Below are 21,850 nucleotides of genomic sequence, written 5' to 3' on the forward strand. Positions count from 1 at the left end.
TTGGCTGATTTGGAAAGAATTTATTTGCAAATTATGGTGGAAAATAAGTATTTGGTCACCTACAATCAAGCAAGATTTCTGGCTCTCACAGACCTGTGCCTTCTTCTTTAAGAGGCTCCTCTGTCCTGCACGCATTACCTGTATCAATGGCACCTGTGTGAACTTGTTATCAGTATAAAAGACACCTGTCCACAACCTCAAACAGTCACACTCCAAACTCCACTATGGTGAAGACCAAAGAGCTGTCGAAGGACACCAGAAACAAAATTGTAGACCTGCACCAGGCTGGGAAGACTGAATCTGCAATAGGCAAGCAGCTTGGTGTGAACAAATCAACTGTGGGAGCAATAATTAGAAAATGGAAGACATACAAGACCACTGATAATCTCCCTCGATCTGGGACTCCACGCAAGATCTCACCCCGTGGGGTCAAAATGATCACAAGAACGGTGAGCAAAAATCCCAGGACCACATGGGGGGACCTAGTGAATGACCTGCAGAGAGCTGGGACCAACGTAACAAAGGCTACCATCAGTAAAACACTACGCCGCCAGGGACTCAGATCCTGCAGTGCAAGACGTGTCCCCCTGCTTAAGCCAGTAACGTGTCCGGGCCCGTCTGAAGTTTGCTAGAGAGCATTTGGATGATCCAGAAGAGGATTGGGAAAATGTCATATGGTCAGATGAAACCAAAATAGAACTGTTTGGTAGAAACACAACTTGTTGTGTTTGGAGGAGAGAGAATGCTGAGTTGCATCCAAAGAACACCATACCCTCTGTGAAGCATGGGGGTGGCAACATCATGCTTTTGGGCTGTTTCTCCGCAAAGGGACCAGGATGGCTGATCCATGTACAGGACAGAATGAATGGGGCCATGTATTGTGAGATTTTGAGTGCAAACCTCCTTCCATCAGCAAGGGCATTGAAGATGAAACGTGGCTGGGTCTTCCAGCATGACATTGATCCCAAACATACCGCCCAGGCAACGAAGGAGAGACTTCGTAAGAAGCATTTCAAGGTCATGGAGTGGCCTAGCCAGTCTCCAGATCTCAACCCCATAGAAAACCTTTGGAGGGAGTTGAAAGTCCATGTTGCCCAGCGACAGCCCCAAAACATCACTGCTCTAGAGGAGATCTGCATGGAGGAATGGGCCAACATACCAGCAACAGTGTGTACCAACCTTGTGAAGACTTACAGGGAACATTTGACCTCTGTCATTGCCAACAAAGGATATATAACAAAGTATTGAGATGAACTTTTGATATTGACCAAATATTTATTTTCCACCATAATTTGCAAATAAATTCTTTCCAAATCAGCCAATGTGATTGTCTGGATTTTTCTTCTCATTTTGTCTCTCATAGTTGAGGTCTACCTATGATGCCAATTACAGGCCTCTGTCATCTTTTTAAGTGGGAGAACTTGCACAATTGGTGGCTGACTAAATATTTTTTTGCCCCACTGTATATATTTATATAATGCATGGGTGTGTGCGTGCTTGTGTTTGTACATGTGTATATTTTTTTATATATTCTTGAGTTTTTAGGGATTTCCACATTTTATTATTTTCTACTGTTTTCATAGCTTTTGTTTTTGTTTTGGTTTTTTTTGCTTTTTTTTCATAATTTTATGAATTTGCAAGGGGTTGTCATGTTGAAGTATTCCTCACTTCTAGGATGTTGGCAGATCCACTATATGGAGACGATAGGGGTCTAATTAGCCTTTCTCAACTAGCGCTCCATGGAGCCCTGGGGCTCCTCCAGAGGTTGCTAGGGGTTCCTTAAGCAGGAAGCAATGTCTACCTCTTAGATAAGTAACCACTGAAACCAATAATGTTTTTAGCTATCTGTAGGAGGAGTTCTCCTACTAACCATAAATGTTTGTTGCATGCTTCCCACAGACCATCACATTAAAAGTATAGTGAGCTGTAGATATAGTAATTATTAGCAGGAGTTCCCTGAGACCAAAAAAGTTATTGCAAGGGTCCCTTTTTATTACAAATGTTGAGAAAGGCTAGTCTAAATACTGTAGGTTCCTGTTGCCTCCTCTTTGTGGAATATTCTCATTGCATATGTTCCTGGAGATAGCTTGAAGCAATGGAGGCTGTAGAGACTACCAGCTGGGAATCGATATCAACTAGTCAAAAAATATATCCATCTAAATTGACGGATATATCAGCAGCTCACCATGGATCTTCATGTTAGCATCCAAACATGTATTAAGGTGATCACATCACAACAGAAAATTATGACATTTCAGGGCCACACAGGATCCCATCATCAGTCATGATTAAAGTGGTTTTAAACCTCATACATGAAGTGCTTACTTGTCTCAATTAACAGCACTAGGGGCCATTTCTGTCTGCTGCTTCATTCTTCTGCTATCCGCATGAGTCAGTTCTGACAAGTTTTTCTAATGCCAAGAGAATAATGGTGACAGGGGAAGGACATCCAGCATATTGACAGCATCAGCTCTGTTCCTGTAAGATGTGGGGGGCGGGGGGTCTCGGTGTCTCTTCCCTCCAATCAGCTCTAAGAGCTCTCCTCACTGAGCTCAGCAGAATACTGTACATAAACAGGTACATCTTATGCAGCAGAATTTCTTTAATCTCTGTGTATCATCTGAGGCCAGTCACTTCACTGGGTATATGTAAGGGTTTAAGGAGTCTTTAAGGAGTCTTGCATGGCCCTGAAATGAAGCAATTTACAGCTGTGATGGGATCAGTTCAATAAACTTTTGGATGCTCTTCTGAAGATCCATGGTGTGCTGGTGATACATCCTTTGATTTAGAGGACAAAGAATTTTATATTGAGGACAAAGAATTTTCAATCTCCTCCTTTCCCATCTCCATGCTCTGGGACACTAAACATGAACCAATAAGTACTCAGTAATTGGAGCTTCTTGGATCAGTCACTTCATAAGATACTAGTGATAAGGAGCCTGCCCTGGTCTCTATCCTGATCATAGGATTATACATTCATCGTGAAAATCCCCAGCTCCCCAGCAATTATGACATCATTATGCCTGCAGGCATTCTGGCAGCCTACATATAGATAGGATGCAGCCATTAACTAGTTCAGGGTCAATGACTCAAAGAACAGTATAACCAGCATGTCTTCAGAACGGCCAGACAGCTAAAATATTCAGAAGGAGGCCCCTTATAGTTCTTTTGGGAAAGGTTTACTTTAGAGCCAGTGTTGGTGGGATTTTGTTTTCTTCAGAACTGCTCCCCCCATACATATCTATGGGAATGCAAAAGCAGCTAAAGTATGTCAAATGCAGGCCAACCACAAATGGATTCTGAATGATCTCAGAAGTGTCTTAAAACTGAAGTGAGCTGAATTAGCCCATTAAAACAGTAACTAAAGTGTTAATAGATTTAATGTAACAGGTTGTGGACCCTACAGGGATGTTTTCGATTTAAAGATTGCACAGGAACATACAATTTAGACACAGGGATGAAGGTATGTAACTATGCCTGCTGCACTCAGGGGTTGGGGGTTTTATTTAAAGGACAACTATAGTAAAAGTGAAATCACCCTTCGAAACTCCCTATCCTAGTGAGCGAGCTTATATCTGGTTTGACAGTGCAGGGGTAAATGGCACACATGGTTATCAAGGATACAAAATGTGGAGCTCCAGGATAACTGTTATGAACTGAGAAAAGTGGATTTTTAATTTTCTCTGGGTTTTCTAACTCCCATATTGGGTTCTGGAAGCTTCAAAGAGTCTTAGGAGGAGGTAGGGTGCGGGTAATCAAAACTGTGTACAGTCCCAATCTAGCAATCCTGTGTGTGTGGGGTAGAACTTACAGGTGGGGGAAACACAATGGGGGGTGGGGGGAGTTGGGGGGGCTTGACAATAATTTGTGCTTGGGATGAGAAGTGAAGGGATTGGCAGCTATTTTTATTGGGGAGGGTAATTTGGGGGTTGGGGGAGGTATTTTCTTGGAGGGGAGATTGGGGGGATATGTGCTAAGAGGGGGATGGGGTGGTATGTGCTAGGAGGGTGGATTGGGAGGCATGTGCTAGGAGGGTGGATTGGGAGGCATGTGCTAGGAGGATGGATTGGGAGGCATGTGCTAGGAGGGGGGATTGAGGGGGATATGTGCAAGCAGGGGTTTGGGGGGATATGTGCTAGGAGGGGGGAATGGGGATGGGAATTTTTGCTAGGAGGGGGTGAGGAGATTTGGGATGAGGGATTTGTGCTAGGAGAGGGTTAGGAGATTTGGGTTAAGAGGAAAGGGCTGGGGAGGAGTTGTGCTAGAAGGAATTTTGGGGAATTTGGATGGAGATGGAGGATTTGTGCTGTGAAGAGTAATTTGGAGGGGGTTGTGCAAGAAGGATGGATTTGGGGGAGAAGGATTTTTGCTGGAAGGGGGGATTTGGTGGGATGGCTTTGAGCTAGGATGAGAAATTTGAAGGGAAAGAGGATGTATGCTAGGAGTGCTGATTCTTTTGTGTGGGGGAGATTTGTGCAGGAGGAATTAGGGGGATGTGAGCTGGGAGGTCAAATTGAGTGGCAAAGATTTGTGAGAGGGGGCATTTGGACTGGGAAGGGGGAGGAGAGGGGAATTGCATTGCATTTTAGGGGGAGAATTATGGCTTGCAGGGGGAGTTTATGCTTAGCGTGCTGATCAGTGCTGTATTTTTATTTTATTTTGTGGGGGAGGGATTTATGCGGAGACATGAAATGAGGGAACTCCACAGATCTCTTCCTCTCCTCAAAGCACATAAATGAGATCGGATTTCCTTATAGACACAGCCTCGATTTGCACAGTGTGTAGTTGACAGCGTGGTTGCAGCACTGACCTGTGAAATTCCCCATTCGGAATGGCAGCAGCACTAACCAAGTACACACTGTGCAGATACAGTTGTGACCAAAATTATTCAACCCCCAATGCTGTAAAGGGGTTTAGGGACTATAGTGTACATTTGGAATTGTATTCAGAATCAAATCCTACAAGGACGTTGTAACTACCCAAATGCAACTAAAATGACATCAATTGTTTATGTAATACAGTAGTAAATGGTTCTTATGTGGTTTCTTCATTGCCACAATTATTCAACCCCTTAAAGACTACCACTCTGAAGAACAGAGGTTCATACAGGTGCTTTCCATCAGGTATTGAAAACACCTGTGGATGTCACCGAGCAGCAATCAAGCATAATAAGCACCAATTAGGCAGCTTTAAAATGACTGTGATACTCAGCTCCTTCTAGACATTTACTGGTGTGGTTACAAACATGGTGAAGGCAAGAGAATGGTCCAGGAAGACAAGAGAAGAGGTGATTTCTCTTCACAGGAAGGGCAATGGCTATAAGAAGATTGCAAAGATGTTAAACATACCAAGAGACACCTTAGGAAGCATCATTCGCAAATTCAAGGCAAAGGGCACTGTTGAAACGCTACCTGGTCGTGGCAGAAAGAAGATGCTGACTTCGACTGCTGTGCGCTACCTGAAGCGTAGAGTGGAGAGAAGTCCCCGTGTGACTGCTGAGGAACTGAGAAAAGATTTGTCAGATGTGGGTACAGAAGTTTCAGCCCAGACAATAAGACGCACACTGCGTAATGAAGGCCTCCGTGCCAGAACTCCCAGGCGTACCCCCTTGCTGTCTCCAAAGAATAAGAAGAGTATGCCAAAAGCCATGTGGACAAACCACAAAAGTTGTGGGATAGTGTTCTGTGGACTGATGAAACAAAATTAGAACTGTTTGGGCCCATGGATCAACGCTATGTTTGGAGGAGGAAGAACAAGGCCTTTGATGAAAAGAACACCTTGCCTACTGTGAAGCATGGTGGAGGGTCAATCATGCTTTGGGGCTGTTTTGCTTCTGCAGGTACAGGGAAGCTTCAGCGTGTGCAAGGTACCATGAATTCTCTTCAGTACCAGGAGATATTGGATGGAAACGTGATGCAGTCCGTCACACACCTGAGGCTTGGGAGACGTTGGACCTTTCAACAGGACAATGATCCCAAGCATACCTCCAAGTCCACTAGAGCATGGTTGCAGAGGAAAGGCTGGAACATTTTGGAGTGGCCATCGCAGTCACCAGACTTAAATCCGATTGAGAACCTCTGGTGGGACTTAAAGAAAGCAGTTGCAGTGCGCAAGCCTAAGAATGTGACTGAACTGGAGGCCTTTGCCCATGAAGAATGGGCGAAGATACCCGTAGATCGCTGCAAGACACTTGTGTCAAGCTATGCTTCACGTTTAAAAGCTGTTATAACTGTAAAAGGATGCTGTACTAAGTACTAAGATTGAATGTCACTTGGGGGTTGAATAAAACTGATAATGCTGTGAGCACAGAAAAGACATTTGTGGTTATTTCATTATAACTGTTATGTTATATTTGTCTGACCTACAAGTGCCTCTTTAATGTAAATGTAAGCAAGATGACTGAATGATCAAAAGCAATGTCAAACTGGCCAAAACACTCAATTTCAGTGGGGGTTGAATAATTTTGGTCACAACTGTAGGTGCTGTATCTGTAAGGGAATCAGCTCTCAGCTATGTGCTGTGTGGGGTGGAGGAGGCTAGATATAACTGTAGCACCCCCCTAGTTTAGCTAGTGGGAGCTAAAGCCTAATGGTTAGACAGGAGCTGTTAGCAGCTCAGGTGTAATAGCCAGAGGGGTCAAATTGTGGTCAGGGCTGAGAAAATCTGTAGGCTAGCCCCTCTGTAATTTCTCCCTGCTCTGAGGCTTTCAGAGGAGGGCCTTGGAAGTAGTGGGTGGTTCTGAGGTGTGGCTGGCTGCACTTGAGGGGCCTCAGCCAATCCCCAACAGATGGCTTGGCAAGGGGCTGGGGCTCCTTTAAAAGTGTAGAAGCCTGCTCAGTAGGAGGAGTGTGGTGGTAGAAGAGGTGTAGAGAGTTGGAGGAAGATGTGAGCTTGGAGGAGGAAGTCTGCCAGGAGACCTAGTGAGATTGGGCCTGCCTGCAAGTCTGGAGCTAGAAAGGAAGAGAACTCAGGACTCACTCACCCCTTAAGGGAGGACCTCCTGTATGACAGGGAAAGAGCAGCCCAGCTGATAGGCCTGGTAGAAGCCGCCATCCCACAAGCGGTACAGGAAGGGATCTGAGCGAGTACTCCTGCACCCCCTGGGCAGATAGGGGAAGGAGTACTATGGTGGGAAACCAGATTAGCCCCCTACTAGTGACTGTCCACCCCATTTAATGGAACAGGAGCCAGATCCCTTGCTCAGGAAGAAAGTCTCCAGATTGCTGGGTGAAGAGGAGTTCATCTAGGGTCTGGTACAACTAGTAGATGCTGGCTAGCACTCCAACAGAGACTACATCAGAGAAGAGAAGCTTGTGAATAGTTTCAGGAAAGATGTCCTCAGTTATCGGTTCTCTTGGGCATCCTATACCCCCCTTACCCTATCCAAGTTCTAATTCCCTCAATAAAATAACAAACCCAACGCTCAAGGACTGGTTTCAGTCTCTGAATGCAAGCTTTGTGTAAAAATGCTAAAACACTGGCTCTGCAGGACTATAGGGGGACCAATTCATTAGCAATCCCTAAGGGGGTAGTGCTACGTAACTAAAAGACAGAGAAAACGGTAGTTGTTATTATTGTAATTTGGTTAACAAAAAAAAATAAAAATAATAGCTCAGTCTGAAATGCCCGGGCTTATTTTTTGTCCCTGTCTGGGCCTGCTGAAGACCAGCACACAGCCCTCATGTAGCACCCTTCTAGTTTAGCTAGAGGGAGATAGACCCTGATGGCTAGAGGAGCTAATGAGCAGCTCAGGTGAGGTAGAGGGGTCAATTTCTGGTCAGGACTGACAGACTCTTTAGGCCAGTCCCTCTGGAACTTCCCCCTGCTCTGAGGCTTTTGGAGGAGGGCCTTTGGAGGAGGTAGTGGGTGGATCTGAGGAATGTTTGGCTGCACTTTTGAGCCAATCCCAAACAGGAGGCTTGGCAAGGGGATGGACTCCCTTAAAAGCAATGGAGCCTGCTCAGTATGGGTGGAAGAAGGAGAAAGGAAGATGTGAGGCTGGAGGGAAGGCTGCCAGGAGGCCTAGTGAGATGGGGCCTGCCTGCAAGCCTGGAGCTGGAAAGGCAGAACACTCAGGAATCACTGGCCCCCTGAGAGAGGACCACCCGTATGGCAGAAAAGGAGCAGTCCAGCTGATAGGCTTGGTTGTAGCAGCCATTCCGCAAGTAGTACACCTGCACCCCCTGGGCAGATAGGAGGAGCAGCATTCTGGTTCGAAACCAGATTAGCCCTCTGCTAGTGACTGTTACCCACTTAAAGGAACAGGAGCCTGATCCTCTGCTCACGAAGAAAGTCTCCAGATTGCTGGCTGAAGAGGCGTTCATCTAGAGTCTGGGGTAGTACAACTTGAGCTGCTGGCTAGAACTTCAACAACAGAGACTGTGTCAGAGGAAAGAAGCTGTGAATAGTTCAGGAAGTTGTCCTCAGATTTTGGTTCCCTTGGGCATCCTATACAACCCTTACCCCATCCAAAGTTTAATCCCCTCAATAAAATAACAAAACCAACGCTCAAGGCCTGATTTCTGTCTGTGGATGAAAGCTATGTGAAAAATGCTAATTGACTGGCTGTGCAGGACTATAGGGGGACCCAAATTCATCAGCAATCCCTAAAGGGGTAGTACTACACTTATAATCAAGGGCCTTACAGCAGTTCAAAGCTTCACCCAGGAGACAGAATGTCTCCTGCCCAGAGGCCAGGGTGTGGGCCAGTGCAGCAAGGAGCTGAGAGAGAGAGAGAGAGAGACATATGCAGAGTCTAAAATTGGTGGGATGGTCTGGAGGACCAAACAGATACCTGTAGTGCATTGCCATAGCAAACCGAGAGGCTGAAAGAAGCATATACTGTATGTCACAGCATAGCATTGAAAGAGGAGTGCTAAACACCTTGCAAGGGTAACTGTTTCTTGTGTTGGAACTGAATTCTTTTCTTTCATGGACTAGGTGGACTAGTGTCTTTTTTCAATCTATTTTAAATAAATAAACAAACCCTAAACCATTATTTCCCTGCTGAAGTGGAGAAGAACTACTGTTGAGTGGAGCCCTCAGATATCACAGTGTTCAATCCAATATGCATTAGTACAAGCCAAGATTCCACTAACATCTCATAGCTCCAATACTTTGCAGTCCATTCCTATAATAATTTACTGTATGTAAAAGATTGGTTGGACAGAGGGATCAAAAAGGAATATAAACACGGCTTGGAAGTTTTTTTCGGGACAGCGATGGTTTCGAAATCCTTGTTTTGTTTCTAAAAGTACTGTAGATAAATAGAAGCCACAATCACTAATCAAAATGACAGATTTGTATCAGACAACTGGGGTTATGTGAGTTTAAAACAAAACCTGCTTATGGAAATCATCTTAGCATTTAATTGGGACCTAGTTGCTGACTCTACTTTTTCTTCTTTTAGCCCCTGGAGCATATGAATACTTATAACATGGTCTGTTACTTTTTATGCCAGTAATTTAAACAACTATTTTGCTTGCAAGTATATTTTATGCAAGGCCTGCTTTCTGAAATAAATAAAATAAATAGGTCTGTTTTTGACTGCTTTAAAGCAGTGTTTCTAAACCTTTTTTTTAATGGCACCCTTTAAACATTAGCAAAATATAGAGGCATTGCAGTCTAAAATGCCCCCCCCCCCTTCATATTAGAGTCTGCCCTCACACATCAGGAACCCCCTTCAGATCAGACCCCTCTACCTCAGCCCTACCTTCCACATCAGAATCCTCAGCCCCTTATTTCACTTCAGAGTTTTCAGCCACCCCTTTTACTTCAGAGTCCACAAATGCAAGCTCCTAATTTTCTTTTATGGAATGACAACATAGTGCCTCTGCTGCAATGAAATCCTAAGAAATGATGTCAGCCTTGTCCAGTTCTCTTTTCCTAGACTACAGTAAAACCCGCTCTAACTTGGAAAATGTCCCGGTTTTGCTGGGACAGTTAAGCTTTTTAGTTATCTGTCCAGCAATGTCTGTGTCCTGGGAAAAAAACAGCATGAGGCATCTCTCAGTTTATAAGTGTAAATGTGCTTGGGTCCAGACCATGTGAGACCAATCAGCATCTAGTGTGGAACTGTAGGTGGCCAATAGGCATGTAGTGATCACCAGTAGGCCGGAGTTAGAGGACATTAACATGGATAGGTATTGACAGATTGTTGATCCAGGGAATATCCAATTGCCTTCTAAGGGATCAATAGGGAATTTTTTTCCCCTGCTGGAGCAAAATGCACCATGCTTTATATAGGGTTTTTTTTCCTTCCTCTGAAGTAATTGTGGGCATAGGATTGTGTGTATGGACGTTTTCAATTTTTTTTTTCTGTTGGCTGAACTAGATGGACTTGTATCTTTTTTCAACCTAACTTTGTAACAATACCCCATAACCTGACTACTTATGCAACGCTCAGGCAGAGGCTTTCCTGCTCTCCGGATCTATCAGGTCGCTGTGCATAGTGTATCGAAAGGGCACTGCTCTCAGAATGACCAAGATCATGGAGTTTACATACATCTCAGTTTTGCTTATAAATGTAGAGCTGGTTCCTGCTTGTGTTTTTATCTGACTTTTGTGACTGTCTATTTATATTTGGGGGAATTATTTTATGGGTTTCTCTGACTAGGACATTATCAACAAAAACAAGATAGGAATCGAATGCAGGTCTGCCCAGCCCTTCGATATATAACTATGAAGTTACCTTTACTTTTTAAAGGAAAAACTGTACCAAAAGTATATAGGCTGCTGTTGCTTACCACTCAGGTCACATTTTCTCCCCCAGCTCTTACCTCCCATCAATTCACAATTTTGTTTTAACCAGGGCTTTTTTTTCTCAGAATAGGTGAAGGAACTCCTACATTCTGGGTCACCCCTTGTTTTCCCTTGGTTCCACCCCTTATCCACCTCCCAGTATGGCTCCTTTTAGAGAATACAGAGCCAACTATCATTTTGTATGGAATTTTTTATGGATAATGAGAAAAGCAGTAATATAGATCCCCTGCAGCCAGCAACAGTAGCCCCACTCCAGCAACAGTAGATTCGCCCAGGCAACAATGGACCCCCACAACCAAATACCACCCCAGCAACAATACATCCCCAGCAGCAACAATAGATCCCCCATCAATGGTAGATCCCTTCTGGCAACAGTTGACCTCACAGCAACAATAGATCCCTCACCAGCAATGACAGACCTCCCCAGCAACAACCGACCACCATGCAAAAAGATCCCCTCAAGTGAGAATAGATCTCCCAGCAGCCAGCATCAATAGATCCCCAGCACCCCTTTCCATTACATACATTCAGTGCTGGAGGTGCTGGGACTGAGTTTCCCCATGTTCCCACTGAAACGTATTTAGTGACAGTTGTACTTCAAAACATACTGTAAATTACTTATTCTGACATTAACCTATTCCTTGATATCCTGGATAGTCCAGGTAAAATATAATAATTTTGCTATTACCATCTTTAACAAACACAGAAACTTTCCTGGTGTATGCAAACACAACTAGCACATTCCATTGTCATACAAATACCATATAGGTTCTACATAAAGTCTTTTTTTTTTGCCAGACTTTATTAGCCTTAATATTTTATCCTATCTTCGTAGTTCCTCCTGACTGGCATTCTCCTGTAGGCTTGCTATGATCTTTTCTGAATATCTGATGTCAGTTTGAAACAGTTTTACGACTTGATATTTATCTCTGTATAAAATATGAGCTGCCTTGTCTCCATTTGACATCAGCAGCATTGCTTAATCCTAATCTGTAAAGATGCAAATAAATGTCTAAGCATGGGTTTGGCAAAAAATTCCTTCTAAGTCAAAGTCTGATCAGAAAAGTCCCCTACCCTCTCAAACAATATCCACCACCCCTCTTTAGCTAATTGCCACTGTAATTTACAAAATAAAATTGAGCAAATTGCCTCAAATACTTACCTAGAGCAACAGTTACGCGACATGTTGGGTCTCATATCTTGCTTCTTTACTGCAGAGAGGGAGGGTTATTCTTCAGGTGGCCATGTTTCCACCTCATAACATGGATAGTTTCTGTTGGTACCACCAGTAGGTTCTTCAAGAATTTTGAAGACTCCCATGGTGGCCTGGTAATATGGTGTGGAGCAACATCAAGGTCCAGGAACAAAATTGTTCTGTTCCATTTTAGGTGAATAGAGAAAGAAATAGCGAAATATTTGGCTCTAGCATACCCTTATGGTTGAGCAGTAGAAATTAGGACATGTTTTCTAACCTGTTACCCCCAAGAATGGTTGGCCAGCAGAAATCTGCCTAACACCAGATCAGGCACCATTTATAGTCTATGGGCAGTCTTAGAATGTCTTATGAGCATTCAAAATAGAGTGTACTATGTTATATATTGAAATACTGTTTTATCAGGGAGGTAATGCCAATTGCTCTTATTAGGCATCTGGCAGTTATGTATGTTTAGGTGCAGTGGGTACTAACTTGGTATCCCTACTCAAGCAACTCACCAACCAGCCTCACTAATCATTCACATATATTGTGGTAGTAAGCAGCACACCTACTGTATATGCTAGGTAACCGATCCAGTGCCTTGGGAGCAGTGATTCAAGAGGCTGGAATGCCTTTTGAAGCTCCTGTTTGAGGTTCACTAGAGCCAGTATACCCATCATGAGCCTAAAGACCTCCCAGGAAGTCTGTGACAATTCAACCCAGTATTAGAAGCTTTCTGACACAGGCAAACATCACTGTGGTGTAGTGAGCAGTGTTAATTCCATCGACTAAAATATTTTCATTGACTAGAATAAAACTATTTTAGTCGACTAAAACTAAAACAATTCAGATGACTAAAGTACAACTAAAACTACAATAGCATTTAAGTCACGACTAAAACAAAATCGTAATTTGATGTCAAAATTAACACTGTAGGCAGGGAACTATCTAGCATCTCAGGTGGCTCTTCAAGAAGAGACAGCGCCAGATACAGCAGAGGTTGCAGGTTCAGACCTGGGCCCTGGTACTAGGCTTGAGAGGGCCTAAAGGGCAGGAAGCTGGCACAATTACCACAGTTATGTAGCCAGATCTACTTACCTGCACCATCTGTCTCCACTAAGATACTGCCCTAGCTAGCACCTGGGTTTCATGAACAATGGATAAACTTGTGGGTGGACTGATCTTCTTGCTGGTGCCTGCTTAGTTCCATCACTGCTGTCAAGGTAGCAGTATTTAGCTACTGACAACCGCTGTAAGACTTCTTCACTGATCATCAATAAAAGGGGGTACTTTTACCTCTGATCACCAATGTAAGGGAGTACTTATTCACTCACCATCTATGTAAAGGTCACACCAATTACCACGATGTAAGAAAATAACTTTTTTGCCACTGACTATGTAATTAGGCAATTCTCCCACTAAACATCAATGTAAGTTGGCACCAAAACTGACCACCAAAGTGCCTGAATTGTAACTGAGGCACTTTTATAACCACCAATGTAAGGAGGCGCTTCTCCATTGACTTTCAATTTAAAGTATACCTAAAGGCAACACTTTTTTTTCTTACATTTTGGATGGAGTGGAGAGGGAACATCTGTCTGCTTTTTTTACTGTCTGCATCCCCATCGGGTAGAGTCCTCTTCTCTATGCGCTTACCTATACCACTAAAATTTACATAGTTAGCTTGGCTGAATTTAGGCAAAAGTCCATCCAGTTCAACCATTAAAAAAAAAAAAAAGTTATAATCCTATAACCACAGTTGATCCAGAGGAAGGCAAAAAAACCTCCAGCAAAGCATGATCCTGCTCCTGCAGGGGAAAAAATTCCTTCCTGATCCCCGGAGAGGCAATCGGATATTCCCTGGATCAGCTTTATCTATAAATGTTAGTAACCAGTTATATTCTGTGTATCTAAGAGAGAATCCAGGCCTATTTTGAAGCAATCCACTGAGCTGGCCAGAACCAACTGTAAGGGACCGCCTGGCGGTACCACTAGCACTCCACTGAGTAGGCGTCCCCAGCGCACGGAGTCTAAGTCCCAGGGTGCTTGTTCACCAGGGCCCCTGATGGTGGGGATGGACTTGGAGCCCCCTGAGACCAGGTCGTGGCTACTGGGTGCGTCCGTCAGTGGTAGTGGTATGCGCCAAGGGCTCCCACGGGGAAGAGTCTGATATGAGGAGGTCAGCAGACCCCACTGCACGGGATGGATGGATGGATGAGCAAGGTCAGACGGGCCGGGTCGGTAACAGAGAGGACGGCAAGGTACAAGGCAGCGGGCATAGAATAGTCGGGTCACACGCCAGGTCAGCAACAGCAGGTCAAAACCAATAGGGGGCATTCAGGAGAGAGGTCAGGCAAAGCAAGGGTCTGGGCAGGAGAAATACAGCAAGGTCAGGTACAATCCGGGTCAGCAACTTACAATACACAGGTTCACGGATACAGGATACAGGTAAGACCAGAAGGCACTGAATGACAGCTCAGGGTCGTTTAAATATCCCGCCCTGCGCTGCCATTGGTGCCCAGCGGGCGGCCGCGGCTTCTACTGCGCATGCGCGAACTCGAACGCCGCGGCCGGCCCGGACCCAGTGCTCGAGTCCCTGCACAGGGCGGCATACTGCGCCTGCGCCGGGACCATCGCGGCGGGGATCGAGGGGATCCCTGACACCAACTCTTGAGGGAGTCTATTCCACATTTTCACAGCTCTCACTGTGAAGAAACCTTTCCGTGTTTGGCGATTAAATTTCTTTTCCTCCAGACGAAAAGAGTGCCCCCTTGTCCTCTGTGATGACCTCAGGGTGAATAACTCTACACCGAGCTCACTATATGAACCACTGATGTATTTATACATGGAGATCATATCCTCCCTTAATCTCCTCTTCTCAAGAGAGAATAAATTCAGTTCCTCTAAACTTTCCGCATAGCTGATCTCCTCCATGCCTCGTATCAGTTTGGTTGCCCTTCTCTGTACTTTCTCCAGTTCCCCAATGTTCTTTTTGTGAATTGGTGCCCAAAACTGAACTGCATATTCCAGATGAGGTCTTACTAATGATTTGTACCGGGGTAATATGATATCTCTCTCTCTGGAGTCTATACCTCTTTTAATACAAGAGAAGATTTTGCTCGCTTTAGAAACCGCAGCTTGGCATTGCATGCCATCATTAAGCTTGTGATCTACCAGAACTCTCAGATCCTTCTCCACCATTGATTCCCCCAGTTGTACACCCCCCCAGTATGTATGATGCATGCATATTCTTAGCCCCCCGAGTGCAGAACCTTACATTTGTTAACATTAAACCTCATTTGCCACATAGTTGCCCAATTAAACAGTGCATTGAGGTCGGCTTGTAAGTTGAAGACATCCTATAAGGAAAGTGAAAGTAAAACGAAAATCCCAAATTTTGGGCTGTCATCAGAATGGAAATGGAGTGGAAATCCTCCAATGGGGTCCCGGGGATAACCAGGGATGTCTTCCGTTGGACACAGATAGGGGAAAAATTGGCAGGGGTTATAACCTTCTCTTACTCTGTCCAAAACAAAAAAGTTTTAAATTCAGTTCTACTTTAAGAGGGTAAGGGGGAGGTTCAGAACCAACCTTTCCTGCTGGTCCAAGTGCCATATTTACATGCTGTGACTCCATATCTTCTCAATAGCAACCATCCTCCTCATCTATAAATGTGATACAGGTTAGAATCTGTTTTGGGCTGAACAAATTTCACTGTAAGCCTATCCAATCCACCCATCTTCTCTGTCACAACAGGATGACATGTGGTTCTGCAGCTTGTAAACATTGCAGTGGGCACAGGCTAACTAGTTCTAAATAAGCTCCTGGAAAAGGAGAGCACCTATGTTTAGAAATCTGTTGTAAACAGTATAACTATTTCAAAAGTGCTAAAGCTATAAAAAGCACATCTGTATTTGTCCATTTTACAGCAGTAAAATGCATGGATTTTGCTGCGAGATGATGCATGTCAAATATAACAATCCCTTTTTGTACTCTGTTTCGATCACATCTACCTGTATGCATTATAGCTTGGCAAGTAAAAGAAAAAAAAATAGGACATGTAACATTTTCGTGCATCTATAAATGTCATGCACACCTATTGAAATGTACAGAAAATGCTCTTGTATCTTTGTCCTTTAACACAAATCAAAAATCTGAATGTTTCTGCCTCTACAATATGCACAAAATAAAAATTATGTATTTGAATAATAGACAAATAACTCAAAGCACAGTGCAAAGCTCCATGACTGCAGTATTGCAGATATTTAATGGCTGCTGTAACCTTTTGTTTCTTACCGCCCCCATTACTTGTGTCAACCCCCCCCCCCCCCATAATAGGCAACACAGTCTTATTACTTGGAATTCAAAAGGCCATAGCAGCCATTTTTATTGGAAGAACAATAAGATGCAACTTTATTAAAAGCTTACATCTTTCTTTTGTTAAATATGTGAACATACCCGATTACAGTAACTAACCTCCTTAAAGTCTAAAGGTCTTTTAAGGCAACTTGTATTCAACCGACCGGCTATATCTACCACCATATAGACTTGAAGGCCCCCAGCTGCAAACACACCGGCTCGAGGACAATTTAATATCCACATAACCTCAATACAGCCGAATGACTCTTAACCACTTCCAGTCCGGACACTTTTACCCCCTTCCTGTCCATGCCAATTTCCAGCTTTCAGCGCTATCACACTTTGAATGACAATTGCGTGGTCATGCAACACTGTACCCATATGCATTTTTTTTAGCATTTTTTGAGACAGATAAAGCTTTATTTTGGTGGTATTTATTCACCACTGGGATTTTTTTTTGCTATGTAAATGAAAAAGTCCAAAAATTTTGAAAAAAAGTGTTTTTCTTATAAAATTTAGCAAATAAATAATATTTCATCATAAATCTTGGCCAAAATGTATTCCGTTATCTTTTTAGTAAAAAACAATGACCCAAATTAGTTTATAATCAAAAATTATAATTTTTAAACTTTTTTTTTAAATTTTTCTTTTATATTATTATTATTATTTTTTTTTACATACTATCACCCTAGCAGTATAGTGTCACCATGGTGACACTGTATTAGTGGGGGGTGATGATTTTTTTTTTTTTTTACACTGATTGCTTTTACACCCATAAAGGCTGTAAAAGCAATAATTTCTCAATCTCTCTGGCTGCATTCTTGCAGCCATTGAGAACTACTGTGTGAGCTGTGATTAGTGACAGCTTGTCACATGGTACAAGGCTGTTGTGAATAGCCTTGTACCATGTGACCTCTGTGATCATTCACAGATTTCACACGCAATGATATCAGAAGTGATAGCTTGCTTACTACTCTGCATGTGATCACTAATTGGCCAATCAGTGATCACATGATCGGGACCTCGCAGAGAGATCCCATCCGACGATCAGTGTTCCACTGTGTCCGGAGGACACAGCGGGCACCAGATCACGGTGCTACACGCTCCCAAGGAGCACGCACAAGCAGGGGGTGGGGAGGCCGTTTATAAACGGCCACCGGACCCTGCACTGCCACCATCCGGCCGTTTATATACAACGGCCGGATGGGAAGTGGTTAATACATTACTCATTCACTTAACTAGGGAAGTACCTTCCACCCATACTTGAGATGGGTCCAACTGCCTTAAAAGACCTTGAGAGCCCCGTCCAACTGCTACGACACAACCCAACACAAAAACTAAGAACACCCACAAAACGAGAAACAACAAGGCAATTAACACAAGGCGAAAAACCACCTGTAGCTAAATAAGTATCACGGGCGGGAGGGAGGAAGAAGCTCGTTCTCTGCTGTACCAGCTCCATCTGACCCCGAGGAAACTGCTCCACCCCTATTTTCCTTCCAGGACCCACCCTGCTCTGCACCACCCCACCCCACCCCACGTTCCTCCAATTAAACGGGACCTCAAACTTTTAAATAAAGTGGACTAATTCTTTAACCCCTTGTTACTCCAGCCTGTCCTCACAGCTGTCGGCCATAGCCATTGGCAGTGGTCGAAATAAAAAAAACCTCACAGGCTGGTTGTACTGAAGTTGATCGAGGGTTTAACTTCAGTACAACTAGCCTTCCCATACATGTATTGAAATGTGGCTGGTCCCTGCTGAACCATCCAAGATTCAATCCATCTATGGCCAGTTTTAGTCTTAGAGGTCATGATTAAGCCCCGATCACATCAAGCTCGACTTTGAAATAGTGTGACTTACAGTGACGTCACATGATTTCAAAGTCAGGGGACATGCCAATTTCAGGTGTGATTTGCAAGACATCTGATACAGATTTCTATGCAAATCGCACCAAAAAGTAGTGCATGTACTACTTTTGAAACAAGACCACTCCAGTTGTGGACAATAGGGTGCGACTTGGCATGCGATTTGCAAGTTGCAGGGCATGCAAATTGCATGCCAAGTCACACCGATATGAATGGGGTGTAAGCCCATGAGCGGGTGAAATGCGTTAGGCAGGCATGGCTTTGGAGGAGGCACAGTTGAAGCCTGATACATTGGGAACCAGATGGCTTTCCAGTGTTTTCCTTTTTAAGTCTAAAAAATAAAACACATACATACATCACATGCCTAAGGCTTGCCAATCACTGGTGGATTTTCTTGCAGGGTTAAACAAGAGAAATCACTTGAAACCCCCATCCATGCTAAACAGTGTAAATGGGAGGAATCTGCTCTGCCAGTTGTTGTATTCAGAAATGGAAACTGAAGAGCCACACCACTGCTAAGAGGTCCAGATACAACTGTATTTCAATAAAAGCCAGGGGGACAATCCAAAAGTAGCCAACCTGTTTTAGGGTCCAAAAGCACCCCCTTCATCAGGGCTAGAAAAAACATAGGGACATCTCCATATCAGTGTGATATTAGTACAAATATCCCTTCCTCTGGGTTGTATTTAAAGTCAAATGCCCAAGCAACCTGATCCATTAGTGGTGGATCCAAAAAGACTGTACATTCAGATTGCATTGTGCAGCCTAGAATTATCCTCATAATGCATGTTTGTCATCATAATGCATGATGATGGTGTGTGTGGGGGGGGATTGTTAAAAGATTGCACAATTAGATTGTACAATGTATGGCTTGAGTTATACATGGATCAGTTTTTGGATATATATATTATTCATTTTTAGACATTTATTTTCATTAGGTTTATATTTTAATCAGAATTTTTTTTCCAGTTGATGTACTGAAATGGTATGGTTTATTATTCATGTTTTCATATTTTTCTGAAATTTTTTTCATATATTGATTATCTATTCAGTGTTACCCAGGGGTGGACTGACCATTCGAGCACTCGGGCACTGCCTGAGGGCCCAGGGTCAGTAGGGGGCCCCATGAGATGTCCCTGGTACCTTTCATTGACTTTTTCATAGGGCTTTTTGGGTATGGGCAAGGACACAGGGGCCCCATGATTCCCTATTGCCCAGGGGCCCCATGAGTTGTCAGTCCGCCCCTGGTGTTACTGGATTCATTTTATTCTTCCAATACTATTGGGTATTTGGTTTTAAATATGAGCCAGAGGAGGGGATATTATATTGATACGAGGCTGATAGGGAGATGTTCTTGTGTTTTTTTTTAATAGCTTTAATGAAGATGGCACCCTTGGACCCCCTGAAACACATTAAATACTTTTTATATTGTCCCACAGACTTTTATTGGAATAAAGTTGTACCTGGACCTCTTAGCAGCCATGTGGCGTTTCCATTTTTGTTACATTACGCTGCAAGCCAAAGGAGACCATGGAGATCCTCTGGGGTGTAGAAGTTGTTTGCCTAGGAACCAGATCATTTGCATCAATATAAGATAGCAATACCGGTGAGATTACCCCACAGGTCCAGTGCTATTTTTCTACTTTCCTCATTTGTTGTATTCAGACAGCTGCAGCACCAGAGGCTGCCTAGATAACAAACCAGTGACTGTATATGAGGTTCAGCCAACAATTACCCCTGGCTTCTTTGACTTTTCATTCAAAGTATATCAAGCCAAGTGGCACTGACAGGACCATCTGGTTTGCAGAGTCAGCTGGAATTTGAGCTGTGTATAGCTAGCGTAAATCTGAGCCTTTGTAAAACTATATTACCATTCCCCCCAGCTGATAACAGAATATTTAGTGGTGATGTAAGCTGCCACATCTGAAATAGCACAAACCCAAAAATTCCAAATGATAACATGGATTTATAAGACAGTACAAGGAAGAACTCAATCATAAAAGTTTACAAAGGTTTATTTTATCATATATAAAATCAATTGCTGTACAAATACATTTGTAATTTGGGAATTTAAGGTTTGAGCTGATAACAGTAGTTAACGTTTGTTTTTTTAGAGGGTGAGAGAGTATTATTACCTTGATCTGGGATCTTGCAGTCTTAATCCCTGCTCTTTATGGTTGTGAACACTAGTTTTCTGAAGTCAGTCAATCTCCTTGCGGGTCTCTGAATGGTTGCCTCTTTTGCTGACATTAAATGCAAGGCAAAACTAGGGGTCCCCACTGGTCCTGCATTGTACATAATGACAAAGGAGTACCCAGGGGTGTATTTACCACAAAGGTACTTGCCTAGGACGGCATTTTTCAGGGGGGCAGCACCTCTCCCTGAAGAAGGGATGAAAGAAGGAACACGTGTGAGATGGGGAAACAAATCTCATTGTTTGAACACAGTTTGTGTGGAGTAAATTAAATGTTCTGGACTGACATTCTGCGGTTTAGCCACAAGATGCCACTGTTTTCCTAACACAGCCTCTGTCAGGAATGGACTTGCCAGTAATGGTGGGACTCACCTGCCTTGTGGGCTGCAGTACCAGGGCTGGCCAGCGGGTGCTCTCAGCAATCAGAGACTCAACCCTGCAGTCAGCCAAAACACCTGAGGCTGATTGCAGGTGTATTTAAGGGATGGCCAGACCTGCAGTCTGTGCCTTGGTGTGTGTTTTTCTATGGGCCCCTGTTATTGGTGGCACTTCCCGAACCCTGTAGAGTTGTGATCGCCCACGGAACCTTCCCCTTGCGGGGTTGGGAGAAGTGGGTTGTCCTGTGTCGGTAGGAGTATGGCAGCGGTACCACCAGATGCCCCTAACACCATTCGGGTGTTAGTTCCAGAGAGTCGCCGTGCTGACTGCGGGCTCTATTATATCCAGAAAAAGATCATCATGGATTTACTTGGAATGCCCATTGAAAGCATTTTTTGTCTGCAAGATTTCCCATCTAGCGGGATGTTTGATGTGACCTTTTTTCGGCTGGCGGACCTGCAGACGTTTATGCTAAGACGGAATGAAAAGGCTGATGACCCACAATTGGAAGGAATTTCTTTTCTGAGGAACGAGTCCAAACACCGGACGCCATTGACTGTCCAAATGTACAATCCATTTGTACGAGAAGACGAGGTGCGGACCTTTCTGCTTAAATATTGTTCATTTGTGTCGGTTGGAGTGAACCAAACGAACATTTTGGGAACCTTTAACGGTCACCGCCGTTACTATGTTCAACTTAAGAAGGATGATGGAGGCATTGGTGGCCGCATGCACCCCCCTCAGGCCTTCTCCATAGGGGCTAATAGGGGCGTGCTCTGGTACCCGGGGCAGCCGCAATTCTGCAGGGGCTGCTTCTCCTTCGGGCACACCCGGGACCAGTGCGATGTTGGAATCGTCTGTAGGAATTGCTATCGTCCCGGACATAAAACGGCTGAGTGCCAGGAGGGCAGAAAATGCCATTTGTGCGGAAGCGAGGAGCATTTGGCCCGACAGTGTCCCCGGCTGAATGTGCCCTCTGAGGACTCTGGTCACAATATCAGTGGGGCGGTTGGTGGGAGGGCCCCCTCATATGCTGAGGTGGCTAGGAGAGTGACCCGTGCAGAAACGGTGGAGGTTCCTGCAGAGAGGGAGGAGGC

Source organism: Staurois parvus, unplaced genomic scaffold (genome assembly GCF_062004578.1).
Source record: "Staurois parvus isolate SC_StPar_1 unplaced genomic scaffold, SC_StPar_1.0 ptg001132l, whole genome shotgun sequence".
In the NCBI taxonomy this organism is placed as follows: Eukaryota; Metazoa; Chordata; class Amphibia; order Anura; family Ranidae; genus Staurois; species Staurois parvus.